We start from the raw sequence: 16,563 nt of genomic DNA, 5'->3' as shown, positions 1-16,563 counted from the left end.
TGCTTATCGAGTAAACAGCAAAAGAAAAACACTTGACTCTCCAAGTGGTACAGAATGACACAACCCAGAGCTGAGTAAAACAGGTAAAAACTCAAATCTTAGACATCGAAATAAAAATGCCTCGATATAAGTATGTCTAAACTAAAGCTCACAATAATTTCCTTGGGATTGTCATGGATAGGAAGTACTTTTGAAAAGCCAAGCCAGCTATAGCTTAATTCCCAGACATTTGGTCTGCGAGGAAAGTAATCACTCGACCAGTGATGCTTTCAGGAATTGCACAGTAATGCAAGACTACGTGACAACAGAGCTCTGAAAGAGGCATCATTTAATGGCTGAAAACAAGCCCGTGCCCTCAATCTGCTCGAAAGGAGAGAGGCCACCCTGCCAAAACCCCGGAGCAATTTGCACTAAGTATGGTGCCACTGGCAGGCACAGTGCCCTGGCAGCAAAGGAAGGTGTCCTGTAATTTCGTAAGGTCCAGATTAAATTATAAGATACTCTGTTGCTATAAAACAAGGCTGCTGCACACCTGGTATCATTAGGTCCTAACTGCTGGTGGGTGAAAATCCTCAGTGCCACCACAGTTAATTATGCACCCATGCAAAGGCAAAGAAGTTGTTCTCTAGAATTGGATCAAAAGGATTGAAAACTCAGAGTTGGGTCTGGAAAACAGATTTCTCTGCAGTCTTTTGTACTTCAGCGAACTCCTGAATCTCACCCCCCACCCCTGGACAAACACACCAGCGGAAAAGGAGCAAATACCATGCACTTGATAGGGATGGTGACCAAGCACACAAAGGCAGGACTCATCTGAATGACACAGTGCCACCTGTGATTAACCTCCCAGGTGATCTGATGCCGTTCTGATCGGCTTGTCATCATCTAAACACCAGAAAGACACATTCTCACAATCTGGAGCACACACAGAGTGTGTGTGCTCTGCTGCCAGCAGAGCAGCCTGCTGACAGCAGCATGCCCGGGCTGGGGCAGGCTGACACTGCCTCGCAGCCAAATGCCACCTCCCGTGCCCAGCTGGTTGTGTCAGTGCTACAGATCCAGCTGTGTTCACCGCTCGCGTCTAAAAGAGCAAGCAAACGGCACCAAGAGAACGAGAGGTGACAGCCAAGCGCAGCGTCCCAGCTCACCCGGTCCCCAAGCATCCCATCCCTCACCAGAGCAGGCGGACAAGGCAAGCAGCAGCGCCTTGCTCTGCACTGCCACCAAAGGGAGCTGAAGTTTTCCCGACAGGCGAGGAAGCAGAAGGGTGCCCAGGTGGGGCGTGCAGTGGCACAGCCATGTCCCCGATCCCGCGGAGCCGGGTACGCACCGTTGGGCCGCGCTCCAGAGCGCCAGGACCTTCTTGAGGGCGTGCAGGTGGGCCAGCATGGGCAGCGCTCCGGGAGCCCGCGGGCAGCCTTCCGCTGCAGCTGGGGCCGGGCACGCTGAGGAGGCGCATGGGGAGCCAGGCCAGGGCAGGGAGGGAACAGCCAGCCCCGCTCACCCTTTAAACAGGCAGGCTGCCGTAATGACAGAGCAGCGCTCGCCAGCAGCCACCAGTGGCTTTGCAGGAATTGCCCTCGCTGCAGGCAGCGAGCTGATGAGACAGGAGCACAGCAGAGCCAGGTGACTAAAGCAGGGCAGCAACAGCAGAAGGGATGCAGGAGGGAGACGCTGCCTTCCTGGTACCCCCCAGAAAAGCACTGCCATCGCTCTGAAGCTAAGGCAGGACCTGTGTTTCAGTGATCCCTGAGTTGTCCAAGCTCAAACACACCAGCTGGCACAAAGGAGTGATGGCTTAGCCCAGCCTCATCTGACACTTTTTCCGGAGCCTGAAATCATCTTAGAACTGTAAAAGCTCCTATTCCAGTGTGACGGTGGAGTCACAGCTCCTCGGGAAATGATAACAAAAGGAACCCAAGGCAATGCCAGTGGTTGTCCCTTCATTCCTGGTTTCGATCAGCTCCCTGTGTGATCCCAAGGCAATGCCAGTGGTTATCCCTTCATTCCTGGTTTCAATCAGCTCCCTGTGTGATCCCAAGGCAATGCCAGTGGTTGTCCCTTCATTCCTGGTTTCGATCAGCTCCCTGTGTGATCCCAAGGCAATGCCAGTGGTTATCCCTTCATTCCTGGTTTCAATCAGCTCCCTGTGTGATCCCAAGGCAATGCCAGTGGTTGTCCCTTCATTCCTGGTTTCGATCAGCTCCCTGTGTGATCCCAAGGCAATGCCAGTGGTTGTCCCTTCATTCCTGGTTTCGATCAGCTCCCTGTGTGATCCCAAGGCAATGCCAGTGGTTGTCCCTTCATTCCTGGTTTCGATCAGCTCCCTGTGTGATCCCCAACACCCATGAAGAGAGCTCAGAAACAGATTTTATTGCCAGTTTCACAACCACACCTAGGGATGCTCTCAGCCCAGCCCTTACATCAGGAGCGTGGTTGGGTAACAGCCTGATCTCTCCTGGCTCAGACACTGCCTTGCCTCCTCCAGCAATGAGAACCAGTCCTGGGAAAGCCCTGTGCTTCCTGGTGTGGAGTGACACTACCATACACGCCGCCTCTCCTCCTCCTCTGCTGCTGCTTCTTCTCTGCCCCAGGGAGAAAGGGATGAAAAAGGAGCAGTAGGATGAAATTAGTAAGGAAACGCCAGAAGAAATGAGAGAAACCACAAAAAACCACAGAGAAAGGCAGACAAGGGAATCCTTAGAGAAAAGGTCACCTAACAGAATCACGGAGGATAACCTTTCTGTGCAATATCTGGTGCCATGCTATCAAATTAACCACTAAATGTCTCATGGAGAGTACATAAAAACAATGATTGAAAGGATTTCATACCTTAACATATTCTGAAGGACAATGCCTCAGTTAGGCATCTTTGTGCCCATCCACATTAAGTTAAATAAGGGCATTTCTGATCCTGGAGGAAGCAGGAATTACTTGACGTGTCACACGGACAGTGAGGCTGAAGCACTGATGAATTTACAGATAAAGATCTTTAAAAAGCAGGTGCCTAAATTCACGGTCTGAGTTTCCAAAGCACAGAGCAGTTTGCAGCCCCCACCGACTTCAAAGAGTCCTTCTTGGCTATTCACACACTTTTGGAAAAGCAGGAAAAAAGATAAGGATCTGCTTCTGATGAAGAGCTTGTGAGTCAGGGCTGGCATGGGAAACAGGGTTAAGCAAAATGAAGGCACATCATAGGTTCAGCTCCACTGCCTTGGTACAGTGTGTGTCTGCTATATTTATGGTTATCTTCTCATCCCCATGCAAGGAGGCTGTCTCCTCACTGTATCAGTAACAGGAGATCAGGGCACCTCCAGCTTCGTTAGCCACGTGCTGAAATCCAGCTTGCTTTCCTTACAGGGTACACATGCAGCAGGGCAGTGCTCCCTCTTTGATCTTCAGCCTGCTCCCTCCGGCATCACTCTGGGTGTCGAACTCCTCCGCATGTCCCAGAGAACGTGTCACCAGAAAACAGGAGGACCAGAAAGAAGGAAAGTACAAATAATCCCACTCCCAAACCAATATATTCACTCCACGTCTAATTACAGACAGCCAGATCTATAAGCCTTGTGCCGGAGACAGGAATGTTTTTAATTACACCTGGTCCCTAGACTGCCAGGTAGCCAGCTGCTCTCTCAAATTAGCCCGGTATGGTTTCTCCCTCCTCCCCGGATACATCTCCTGAGCTGCTAATGGTGAAAGCAGCTACAGCCTGGATCAAAGATCCCTGTGGATGCCAACCAGAACCTTGTTAATACTTCACAAGATGCTTTGCTGGATAGGGTCTCAGTATTGCTAAAGAGAAATTAACATCCTTATAATACAACTTTTCACTCAGTCAACCTACAGGCACAGCCGCTTACTCAGATGGAAAACTGAATTTCCCTTCACGTTGTGAAAGGGCACAAAGGCTCCCATGTAACATTCCATCTCCTCCCACCAGCAGCACAGTAAAATTCCCATTCTTTGAAGGCAATATGATTTCTGGAAAGAGGGCATGAGAGCACCTCAGCATTCATCACTTCCAAGACACAACACAAGGAAGCACTTGTACTTAGGTTAGCCTGAAGTGCATGCCCAGGGGCCTTGCTTAAAGCAGGCCCGGGATTCCTTATGCAAGTGTTCATCCATAACTGGTGTTGAATTAAAACCCTGTCTGTTAATTTGGCACAGTATTAGCTATGACCTTCCTGTTTCCTCACGGCACAGATGCTGCAGAATGACCTTCAGCCATGCTGGCAGGAGCTGCCAATGTGCTGGGAAGGTTCAGGAAAGGCCAGGTCAGCGTGTATGATGGGTGTCTGACTGCTAAATGATCCTGTTCCTAACCTTTCGTGCTCCTAAGAGGAAATGAAATTTCAAGCTAAAAAGTAAATTCTTTGTTTTGAACAGAAAATGATTATTTTCAGGAGGCAAGGCAGTGCCACCCAACCTCTGCCATGATCTGAGAATTGACTCCACTGTGTCCCGTGCAGGTTGCTCAGTTACCAGCTTTGGCCAGGCAACACCCCTTGGGATGGAAACGGTGTTGAGCTTTTTTATTAAAGCTTGGGCATGTTACTGAGTATTTCCAAAGTTCAAACCTGAAGCTTTTTAATTTCTGCCAGAAGTGTTGCTGGTCTCGTGAGCTGGGCTGGGAGCAGAGATGCAGCACGTCATCACCACCAGAAATGCAGTAAAAACGAAATCAATTGACTGAGAGTATTTGCCGTGGCCTAGGTCTCTCTTTGCAAAGGCCAGACTCTCAAGGTTTTATTATGCCCGGCCTATAGTGTATCAAGGGGAACACAATCATTTCCCGTGTACTTGAGAGTAAATGAGAACAGAATCAGACTCCACAGTAATTGAGAACTGGTAGTCAACTTGCTCTGTAAGTCTCTCTAAGCCCCAAGCCACCCATCATGCAGATGGTATTAATTTTAAGGGGATAAATAATGCAGAGCAAAGAAAAAAAAAATCCCACAGTCAACCCACAACATTCCACAGCTATTTACTGTGGGGGGTTTTTTGTCATTTGATAGTTTTTTTAACAGTTTTAAACACTGTCCTCTTGATTCATGAGCTTGGTCTCCAGTGAATACCAGGAGGTTTTTACAAGACCAGCAAACACTCTGCTATTATATTATTTTAACCCCAGCTGTAGCAGTGGTGATCTGTGACAGTTTGATAGCTGCTGTATATACAGAGCTGGGGCTTGGATTTTTTTTTCCTTTTCCCCCTTTTTTTTCCCTTTTGGTGAGAGCTGGGGCCAAGCCACGGCACACAATCTCGTAACGTGCCACTTTGTTCCGCTGGCGTCTCTCACCCTCAGCCTGTCACATGTACTTTTCAGCGTGCACCAAAAAACTAATCACAACAACCCTGCAGCGTGAAAGGTGCAGGCAGCGACTTCCTGACACTTGTCAGGAATTGCCATCACTGGGAATTCTCATGCCCCACCACCCAGCCTGACTAACCTTCATAACAAAACAGAGCTCAATGCCTTCAGAAATGATTCAGGTCAGAGCAAATGTTGCTCATGTTTTATCACCCGGGAAACTCAGAAACTTTCCAAGAATGAAGTTATGGGAGCGGGGCAGGCCAGGGAGCTCTGATGGACGGTCTCCCCTAGACAAGGAGGCCTCAGAGTCAAAGCAGCACGTCCAAGGGCAGGCAGAGCGGGGAGGAAAGCGCCCTGAGAACCTGCAGGACACTGCTTACAAACAGGTGGCTGAATGCTAAAGAAAGACACACAGAGAGAACAAGCAGCAAGACACGGGCATGAATGGAATATATTTTACAGCCCGGCATGAGGAATTTAAGGAATTAAGACGGTTCTTTTTTGTTTCCCAGCTTAGCAGAAATATTCAGGCTTTAATTATCATTTGTCTTGCAGATGGAACATAAATCCCCAAGAACCCCCTTCTGGGGCACTCTGCAGTCTTTGACTTACCTGACACCCAGAAAGAATTTGATTTTGTGCCTGACATCGCTGTCAGCAAAGAAGAGAAACCGGTGTTAAGAGGTTTTAGCCTCCTTTGTTGATCTTGGCTTACACAGTTTGAGCACTTCGGGCAGATTGGCATTAAACAAAAAAGTCCAATGTGCTTTTGCCCTAAATTCCAGGGTACTACTCTGTGACAGGACTGCTGGCAGTGACCCCTCTCCCTTCCTCCAGCACATGGCCTCTGGCCCCTCTATCCAAGGGCTTGATCCTCCAAGGCTGCGCCCGCTGTCCCCACACCAGCACCGGGGTAATCCAGAGCATTTCAGTGCAACTGCTCACACTCCCAAAGCTGATCATGACCTGAAAAGCTTTGCTGGATCAAACCAGAATATTTGGCACAGGGTAATTGGGGAACCACTTCTTTTGGTGAATCATATCCTACGAGTCCTTGTGCTTGAGCAGCCCAGCAAACACCCCCAGTAAGTGATAAAGGCAGTGAAAACATGAGGGCAGCAACTGCCAGACTTTGGAATGGGTCACAGCTACACTGAAGCCTAAATATTGAATTTTTGGCTTGCCTTGGGCTACATCAGTTCTTGTGAGTAAAGGAAACCTCACAACCTCCAGGCTTGGAGCAGCTCACTGAACTGCTGGGGACTCACTGGTGCAAGGTGAGCATTGACAAAACTTCAAAACTCTGTGGCTCAGGTTTCAATGAAAATCTCCCTCTAATTTGCCTTTGTTTCTCTCAGAGCCCAAAAGGGTTTAAAGACAATGCCAGGTGAAAGATCTGCAGGGAGTTAAAGCCCTGCTGACAGCCTGACTTTAATCCCCAGCGGTGCAGGATGTGTTTGGGTCTTGGCTCTGGAGCTCAGGCTAGTCCAGCCACATCCCAGGAGCTGTATTCCGCCCCATTAGCTCAGGCTGCTTCCTCCACTGGGGTCACGGCAATGTGACTGAGAATAAATCTATCAGCTAGAGAGAAACCTTCTCTTTACATCTCTAAGGCCTGATGGAGTTTAGGCAGAGGATTTAAAGCAGCTCACTCTGCTGTTCCTGTGCCCTCTGGCACTCCACATTGAATGCAGGAGCCAGGTTTTATAGCATAAACAAAGCAGGTTGCTAAACAATTGAGCTGACAAACTGGTTGGAAAGGTTGTGCTTCCAATCTGGCAGAGGCAAGCTGGTCCCTTGACCCCGGGAACAAATACTGCCCCTTCTTTTAGGAAAAAGATGTCCCCACCACCCTCCTGTCCTGTGTTTGTGTCAGGTGATAAAGGCAGGTGATCAGTACTGTTAGAGATCAGGCCCTGATCAGGAATCCTGCTTGGCCTAACCTTAAAACAGACAGGCTAGCAGTCAAGTCAAGGCATTTTGTTGTTTGGTTTTTTTTTTAATGCTGGGGTGTAAAGTGGGGACCGCTCCCAGGGATCCTCTTTCCAGTCTCTACCCCATTCCCCTCTCTTACTCCAGAAGAAGGAACTAGCAAAAGGAGAAGGAGAAGAACCAGAGGCAGAGCTCAGGAACTGGGAAGAGCAGCACAGCTGTGCATCATGGCAGTGAAATCTTCCTAAAGGCAGCCAGTGTACTCCTTCCCTGGAAAACTGTTGTAAACTTTACTCATTGCTGCCTCATGGAAGCATCACCACCTCCCTTCAGCATGAACTGTGACTGCCAGCAAGCAATCCCAGCAGCAGCTATTACACTGCACTCTTCATTTCCCTGGAGGGAAGCTGGAATGGCAGTGACGCTGAAAAATAAAAATCTTCTCAACAAGCAAATTTGATCTGTAGTGAATCCAGCTTGGAATGCTAGCCCCTGAGAGCAAAGGTTGGTAAGGAACCTGAAATGTGACAACGTGAACTCCAAGCTGGCAGATTTAAACCAGAGCCATTTTCATTAAAAAGATAAGATCCTTCAGAATTCTTAGGCAGCTTATGGTAACTAGGAACCCTTGTTCATTCTTTAAAAAAGCCATTTGTCACAAACTCTCATTCACCCCCCCACACAGAGGGGTGAGTCAGATGAAAGATGTCTGTCTGTCGCGCTCCGTGACAGAAAATATGTGAATGACTTTGAAATTAAAGCAAGACCCTCTTACATACACCTCAATGATGAAAAAATGATGCTCAGCTCTCAGGCCTTTTCTTTAGGCAAAGGTGAAGCACAGCTCTGGTGCCACCCTGGAGGTGAGGGGTGGGAGTCCAGTGGCATCTCCCACGTCTGGACTACTGCAGAGGAAGGCTGCAAGGGTCAGTGACACCACCTCTGACCAGCACAGAACTGGAGCTACTGGTGTTTGCACCCACCAGCATGCTTCGCAAAATGTCAGCTTTCACAAGTGGCGTCACACGAAACATCACTAATAAAATACAAGTTCAGAGGCAATACACTCTGTCAGCAGTAAGCAGTGACTTGCTGAACCATTCCTGAAGATGCCCGTAATGCCCTCCGGGCTGATGCAGACTGACTGACTGCCTGATGCCATACCTGGAGATTCCTGCTGCCTGAGGGCCTGCCTTGGATTTTGCTCTGCTTTTATGGCAGCAAGCAGCACTGATTCGTAACCCACCCGTTTGTATGAGATACAACCTCGTAGATAACAAGGAGCAATAATTCTAAGCTGGAGTCCTGACTCCTGCATCCAGCACACCTCTCTGCAGGACATTGCTTGCTTACTTGTAAAATGTTTGGTCTTTATCCCCTCACTCCAGCACTGCAGGACTAGGCCGGATCCAAAGCACCCACTGGGCAGGAAGCACCTCACGAAGTTGACCAAGCCACTTGTAAAAACAGATTTAGGACATTGCAAAGGAGTGGCTCCAGCCTGCCACCTGCTAAAACTGAAACTGGGGACTGGTCATTAGCACCAACTACAGCTGACACTGCTGGACCAGTGGCCATTATCTGACTGCCCATCCCTCAGAGGCTCTGACAAAACTGGGACAAGGAACAAAGCACCTTTCACCCCAGAGCATGTTGTGGGTCACAAGGTCATAAGACACAGCTCAAATTAACATTTTGTTTGCTGCAAAAAGGTTCAGGGCCCTGGAAAACAGTGCTCTGCTCATGGCCCAGATCAGTGCTGGGAAGAATGAACAGGAGTGTGGGCAGCACTCGGCAGGCAGCTCAGGCCTGCAAGCTTTACTCACACGAGCAATCCTCACTGTCTGCTTAGTCCCACTGCAGCCATGAGGCAGGGAGTGTCCATGCAGTCCTGCAGAAGGAGAAGAGCCCTTAGCCATGGACACTGTGCTGAGACATGCATGGGACATTTTATCAGCCACTTCTCCTCTTGGGACTTGGCTGCATTTCCCAGTCCATCCCTTTGTTTCTCCTTTCTTTTCCTCTAGTGATTGATCTTGTCAGTGAGGCAAAAGCCCTTGGACAGGTTTCCCGATGTCTCACACACGTCACAGGCTGGATGTGCCGTGTAGCAATGTCATCGCAGAATCATTTAGGCTGGAAAAGACTTCCAAGATCATCAAGTCCAATCTTTGCCTGATCACCCACTTGTCAACTAATCCACGGCACTGGATGCCACACCCATTGTTTCTTTAACTCTTCAGGGATGGTGACTCCACCACTTCCCTTCGTGGCCCATTTCAATGCTTGACAATCCTTTCAGTGAAGAAATTCTTCCTGATGCCCAGGCTCTGGCTGTTCAGCTCTCTCCAAGCTGCACCACCGCTCACAGGGTCAGTCAGCACTTCCCGCTGCCCTCCTAAACAGCACAGGGAGAGGAAGAGGCTCTTGCTTCCCTACTTCCAGACAGACCTGTCTGAGCTGCAACTTGCTTTTTGTGACTTGCTGGCCTTGTATATGTAAATTACATAATGAACAAAATACCCCAAGAGACAAATGGGCAGTTTGCAGAGCAAAACCCAGCTCCACATTATTCCTGGTTTTGTCTCAGCACAGCTCCCTTTTGGTTCACTCGGAAGCCATACACGTGCCCACACCCACCCACACCCATCCCCACCCCAGGAGCTGTAAAAGAGCTTCCAGCCCCCTTGGCTTATGATTTATCTCCAACTGCAAAGATATAAAGCAAGGCACAACGCTGAGTTTCTCTGGGCTCTCCTTTGCAGCAAAATTGCTTTATGGTACCTCCTTTATGGTTCTTTGTCATCATGTGCTCTTTATTCCTGAGGAACCCTGTGAGCACTGCATTCAGAAGCACTGCAGAATCCTCAGGGACAGCAGAATGTTGGAATTAAAAGTGATTTCCAGCAGAGAGCTCAAGTTAAGCAGCAAAACTTTCAGCCAAGGGCCTACTGGGATGACAGAAGCAGACCAGTGTCCTATAGATCCTCACACTTAGGGAGAGTCACAGGCACCTGGAGTCTCTGTTACCCATTCTTTCAGAGGCACTGGAATTATGAGCCTCATTTGTAGTGCTCATGGTGGCAGCCCCATCCCAAAGAGAGAATATCCACTCAGTCACTGAGGCAGAGGTGAAGAAGGAAGATGAAGAAATACTCTGGGCCTGTGAGCAGAGAGCCCCATCTTCCAAGCCTCAAATGGGAGGGAGAATGATGAAGAATCTGGCAATATTTTCTTTTCTAAGAAGCAGCTCTCACCATGTACTTAGCAAGAAAATCTGGGCTGCGGTTACAGCAACCAAAAGTACAAAGACATTCCTCTGAAAATTAGAGACAAAGACCTTGTATTTTTCTTTTAATTACCTTTTCGTACCTTCAGTGGGGCAGGGTATTTTGCAAAGTGCACCACACATGGCAATCAAGCCTCACAACATCCCTCACCTTAGGAAGGGCTGTCACACGTACTGCCTGCACAGAGAAGTGGAAATACACAGTAGTAAACATCTTGCCTCTCATCCCACAGTGAGCATGTGGCACAGGCAGAAATGATACCCAGGCATCCTGGCCCTCTAATAGTTGCACACCTACTAATCAGGCTTTACACATGTAACTACAGGCCTTTAGTTTAATGTTGCCTATGAGGAAAGAAGGATAACTGCTGATTTTTTAACAGCAGATATTAATTATCCTTTCCTTAATCTTCCACGGGGATTAAACAGTGAGGAATAATACTGGCTGCCTTACCCCCAAATTTAAATGTTGAGTGGCAAGAGTTTGTATTTTTCTTTGCCCCTAAACATTCCCCTGAAGGGTTGTTGTGTCTCTGCAGAGCACGAGGTACTCCCACGTACTACCACTGTTCACTGGGCTTATTGAAGGGCTCCATTTCACACACACCAAAATGCCTCTTGTCCTCCACGGTGCAGAACTGGACTGGGAAAAGATGATAGCTTGGCTCAGGACAGATGGATCAGGATTGATGCTTCCCCTCAGCCACTCACTCAGGCTAGGCTTAACCTTCACACCCTGCCATACAAGGCAGCACAGACCTTCTTAAAACAGTCCAGGGAATTCCACCCTTTCTACACAGACACGACCACCTCTCCTGCCTGATAAACTGGCACCCCATGTCAGCCTGTGCTTTTGTCTAATAAATAGCCAGGGCTGAAGTCACTGGGATTTGTCCCTGGAGGGGTAAGGTCACCCAGTGCCTTGATTCCAGGCCTGGAGCAACATCACTTGCTCATGTCCTTAATGACATCATGAAGCTTGTGCCTTTAAATGACTTCTTAAGAGCAGCAGGAAAAGAAATGCCTGGGAGGTTCCAAAAACTCATGTCTGAAGGTTTAATAGGCTGATTTATGGGTCTGGGTCTCTCCCACTGTGGCTCTAAGTAAATGTTCAGTTAGGATTTTGTGAAGGGCTGGTGATCATTTCCTGCTTTGTCAGCTTTCCTGAACGGAGCCGCCGCTGCTCCCCTTCCAGAAACAAGGCCTCTCTGATAAGAATAACTGGAAAAACAAGAGCAGTTCAAATTCCAATAGCACTAATTCATCATTAAGCTCAAACTTCTTTTCATGCCATCATTCTAAAAAGTCTATGCCAGACAAAGAAGACGGAGCTAAAAAGCACAGAATAAAAGTGCTTGGATCCTGAACGAAACACACATGTGCTATATTTACAATTGGTCACTTTTTAAAAGGTCGCTTTTTACCCAGAAATGTCCAGGAAGAACAAGGCGGGGGGGGTTCAGGTGAAGAACTTAAGGCCCTTCTGAGGATTTAGCATGTGCAAGTGCCAAAATGCCTTGTGCTCTCTACGAGTTCACAGCTCTATTTCCACACTGTGGTTACGTGTGACCCGTGAATAAAATTTTCCCTACTCTCAGCTGGGCACAATGTATGGCAGGCACATCCCAGGATGGGACATTCACGGGAAATCAAAGGGCAAGGGGGCCCTGAGCTTTCCCCAGTTAAAGGGAGGGCTGGGAAGGGTCACAACCGAGCCCGTGTGGTTTTTGCTCAAGACCTTCTCTCACAAAAGCTGTTTTTTGAAATGTCACAGGGAACCTCAAGCATCCTGGAATTTACCAGCATCATCCAAGAGGCACTTGGGTGTGTAAATAAAGCAGCTGTGCACTTACTCCTGGCTCCCAGCATGTAACCCCTGTGTAGGAACAAATGTTGTCAGCTCCGATAAGATGGGCTGCTTACACAAAGGCGAGTGGCCCCACAGACGCACGCCATGAACCAAAGGAACTTTACATGGTTTAAGGGCACTACTCAGTTACACCACTGTATCATCCAACCCAAATCTACCATAATCCGAGGAGTTTGGCTTTGGATACGCTGGCTACATGCACGGGTCTTTGGAAGACACCTAATGTTGACTTCTAGGAATTCCTGCTTGGAAAGTGTCACATGTAGTGCTCATTATGCTGAGATGACCAGGCCAACATGTGGCCTCCTAAAGCCAGACATGAAGTTAAGCAAGTGCTCCTCCACGAATGCCTGAAGAAGCTGCATATCCCAACCAATTCAGGAAAACCACAGCTGAAGTGATGCCAACAGTGCATTTGAAACACAAAAATATAAACCACCTGAAGAACAAGTGACCACAGGTAAAAGAGGTGTGAAAAAGGCATGGGAAAAGGTACAGAGCAAGCTGGTGAGCTGTTGTTAACCTTTCCAAAGAGAAATCACTCTAACTAAATTAATAAAAAAAGCCACATCTTTTTCTCTGATGTCTAAATATCCAAGAACAAAAAATGACACTTGGGCTTTCCTGGCTGCACCTGAAAGGCCCCATCACACAACTCTCCTTGAGGTGCTCCAGGGGAACTGGAAAAACAGCAAAGAAATGGCAACATGAAATCAAAGGCTTAGAATTATTCACACTAAATTGTCTCCCCTCAGTTGTCACTCCCAAACTCCTGCTCCAGCAAAGCCAAGTCAAAAACTGCCCTGGAAACAAACCCCTCCTTTTGTTCTCTGAAGACTAGAAGTCTTTTTATATTTAAATGAAAATCTGTCAAACTAATTATGTGAATATGTAATGGTCTCATTTTGTACTCATTAGAGAACATGGCAATGGCCATAAATTCCTCTGACGGAGCGTGTATGTGTGAACATGAATGTCTGGTAACGTCTCATAACCTTCAGGCTGGACCACGGCTTTTGTCTCCGGGTTAGACCTCTCGAGACAAACAAAAGCCCCAGTATTGCTTAAATTAGATGCAAAGTGCTGTGTTACAGCAATATGATAAGCATGATTCTTGTGCACACAAGCAGCCCAGGGGAGCGCAGGGACCGTTCCCACCGTGACAGAGACGTGGCCCCCGTGTCGGTCGGTGACGGTGGCCATTGTCCCGGGCCATGTACAATTTTCTGCTTCAGGATAAATAGGCAGTACAGCTGTTGCTGTGGGTTGCACTGAATGTCCCGTCAGGAGAACATCAATGGGATGTGGCATTCCTGGCATTTTTTTGGTGCTTTTGATATCCATAGATAAAGAGAAGAAATAAATACGGACAAGCAGCACCGAAATAAATGTTATGTATTATATCCCATTTATAATTCACATTCTTCTTTCACTCATTTCTGTTTATCTTCACATACTGATGACAGATAACTTCTGAAATAAAACTGGGTTGGCATTGAAACGGATCTCAGTCTGAATTTAACAGATGAAAGGAAATAGTTGACACCAAAAACCATCCAATGCAACATGTTGGAGCTGAGGCAGAAAATATTGAAGAACATTGACGATTCTGGAGATGCGTTGCAGTGTAGGAACAGCAACAACGGCAGCAACATTTTATTGCTGGGGAGAAGTGGGCTCCTGGGCAGGATCAGGCAGAAGACACGGCCTTGTCTCAGCAGACTCAAGCCTGCATTCCTGGTTTTGTTTTGAAATGTTATTCTGAATGGTACAAAGAACAAAACGTGATTAACACTGAAGAGAGAGAGAATGAGACTGAACCTTAACAGCCCTTGGTCATCTACAGCCTTCCTTTGCTGATCCCATTGTCCAAAACCAAAACCATCCAACTCGGCTTTTTTCCCTTCCAGCTGGGGGATTGTGGGAGCATCCATGCCCGGCTCAAGGATCTTATTCTACAGTAGAACAGCTTGCAAGTAGAGAGCACAGCAAAGACACAACCTGACCCTCAGGCACAGTTAAATGGAGCCAGAGTTTGCGACTGCCCGGTGCAGCTCAGAGCATCCCTCCACAGCTGCCTCTTGCTCTTTGCTTTTCCCAGCCAAAAGCCCAACTGCCTTGTGCCTGTAGTTCAGGCTGGCAGCACACAGTCCCCTGTCCCCAGCAGCTGTGCAAGAGTTCCTGGGGAGAGAGAAGAGGCTAAAGAGGAAGGGAGCACTGCAGAACCTGTAAGAATAGCCGTACTGGCTCAGTGAAGAACTAAATGTGACTAGAGATGCCAAGTGCTTGATTTTAATTGCTGTTTTCCCCTCCCCACTCCCCATGGTTTTTTGGGGGTCATTTACTGGGAAGGATGGCTGCAAAGAGCATGGCTATGACTGAGTAAGCTCCTGATTAAAGCCCAAATCTCTGGTTGCAGCAGCACTGCCGTTTTCCCTGAATGAGATCAAAAGTAAGAGATAAAACATATGAGGAGGTGAAAGGCTAATGGCTCCTGAAAATAGTTCGGTGGTGATAGGACTGAGATTATTTCTTCTAACAACATTTCTCTCATTAAAAGCAGGTAGGTATCAGATTTTAATGACTTGTTTTTTCCCATCTGGGTAGGGCCAGAAAGACTTGACTCCCCTGTTCTCCACGGCTGTCTTTCAGAAGAAATGCTTTACCTGCCTTCTTATCACTGTTAAATGATACCCGTGCTTGAAAGCAGGATTTCTATCCTTCCCCACAACCTTGGGCAAATATACCTGGTTCTCAGAGAGCTGACAGGAAGGCAAATCCCCTACTGCAAACTGACAGCTGTCAAGTGATAATAAATACCTGTGTATAGGGAGAGTTTTATCCCTCCTCCCTGTACATATCAGCTTTCACTGAAATTATACCCTGCTCCCTGTGATCGAGCCACTGTAGCTGTGTGCCCAGCTTCAAACACAGCCCTGAGCACTGCGAGGGGAAACTACTGAGTTTCCTCCCCTCTCCTCTTCATGACATCTCCTTGCAAAGGGCAGGAAGCTTCCAGTTCCGTGATTCCCCCTTGTCCATAGGGGCTTCTCTGCAAATTTTGGTATTTGTTGCATGCTGTTAGGCATAGAAATGAAATGCTAAAAGAATACTAAAGAAACCAATATACTGTTTGGGAGAGTTAAATGCCCCGAACTTCTGAATGTCTCACGTCAAACCTTTTGAATCACTCATGTAAATTTGCAACTTACAAGTCCTCATCTTAAAGGAATTAAAACACTTAAAACAATCCACTTTGCTGAGTCACAGCGAGAGGTTGAGCAATGTGCAGGAACAAGGCCTCAGCTGCTTGACAGCAGGAAAAAAAGATTAAGGTATGGGGAGAAAAGAAATCTGCATTTCAGAAGGGAATTTCCAGAGGAAAGGAAGGAGTGAAACCATTCAGACAGACTGACAGTCTGTTCCTGCCCCTGCTGACAGAATAAAGGCTCTTTCAGCACTAACCCTTCCCCATGGCACGCCACCTCACTGGTGAACAGGAAACAGAGTTCTTATGTGGCAAAATCTTCTCTGGAACACAAGCTGGCATCTCTGAGTACCACCAGTGATGCTGAGCTACCTGTAACCTCAGAGAACCCGGTCCCACCTCTTCATGATGCAGCAAAACCCCTCAACCATGACAGAAGAGCTCCGGGGCCAGAAGAAAATGATGGGCACAACAAATCAGTCCACTGGGATTATTTACATCAGCTATAACCTTAATATTTGTAATAACAAGGCAGAAGTGATCTCTGTTTCATTGAGGACAATGAAGTGGTTGTGCATCCACTAGAGACTTAACTGACCACGTGGCAAACACAGGTTCACACTCGATTTGAATAGAACAAGATTTCGGCAATTAACAATAAATCACACACATGGGCTCATTTCCCAGTGCAGAAAGGAAAACACCTCCCCAAACCAAACACAAGCTGAGCTCTCCAAAGCCCTTTCCCCTTCAGCAGGCATCACTCCGGAGCAGGAATCCCAGCCCCGTTCCCGCTTATTCATGGCTATGCGCATGCAGGAGCGGGGAAGAGGCTCGGGAAGAATTTCTTTACCAAAAAAAAAAGCAGCAGCCCCATTCCTGAGCCGCTGTTGCTATGGGCCCGCGGGGCTCACAACAGATGGCAGGAGAGCCATCCCTGCGCC

General features: G+C 47.8%; 1 protein-coding gene across 4 annotated transcripts in view; it reads right to left on the bottom strand.

The window, feature by feature from the left end:
- The window catches only part of SHROOM3 (shroom family member 3), a 111,580-nt gene that overhangs the window by 50,301 nt on the left and 44,716 nt on the right, over window positions 1-16,563 (bottom strand). Inside the window, exon 1 of one of the 4 annotated variants that reach the window (XM_038134913.1) lies at window positions 5,933-9,867. The exons of the other annotated variants lie outside the window; for them this stretch is intronic. The gene's annotated coding sequence lies outside the window, so the exon portion shown is untranslated. Of the gene's footprint in view, window positions 1-5,932; window positions 9,868-16,563 lie in introns of those variants that run through there. 4 annotated transcript variants of the gene reach the window in all.

Source organism: Motacilla alba, chromosome 4 (genome assembly GCF_015832195.1).
Source record: "Motacilla alba alba isolate MOTALB_02 chromosome 4, Motacilla_alba_V1.0_pri, whole genome shotgun sequence".
Lineage (NCBI taxonomy): Eukaryota > Metazoa > Chordata > Aves > Passeriformes > Motacillidae > Motacilla > Motacilla alba.
The sequence above is the reverse complement of the archived record's forward strand: the minus strand, read 5'-3'. Positions and strand labels throughout refer to the sequence as shown.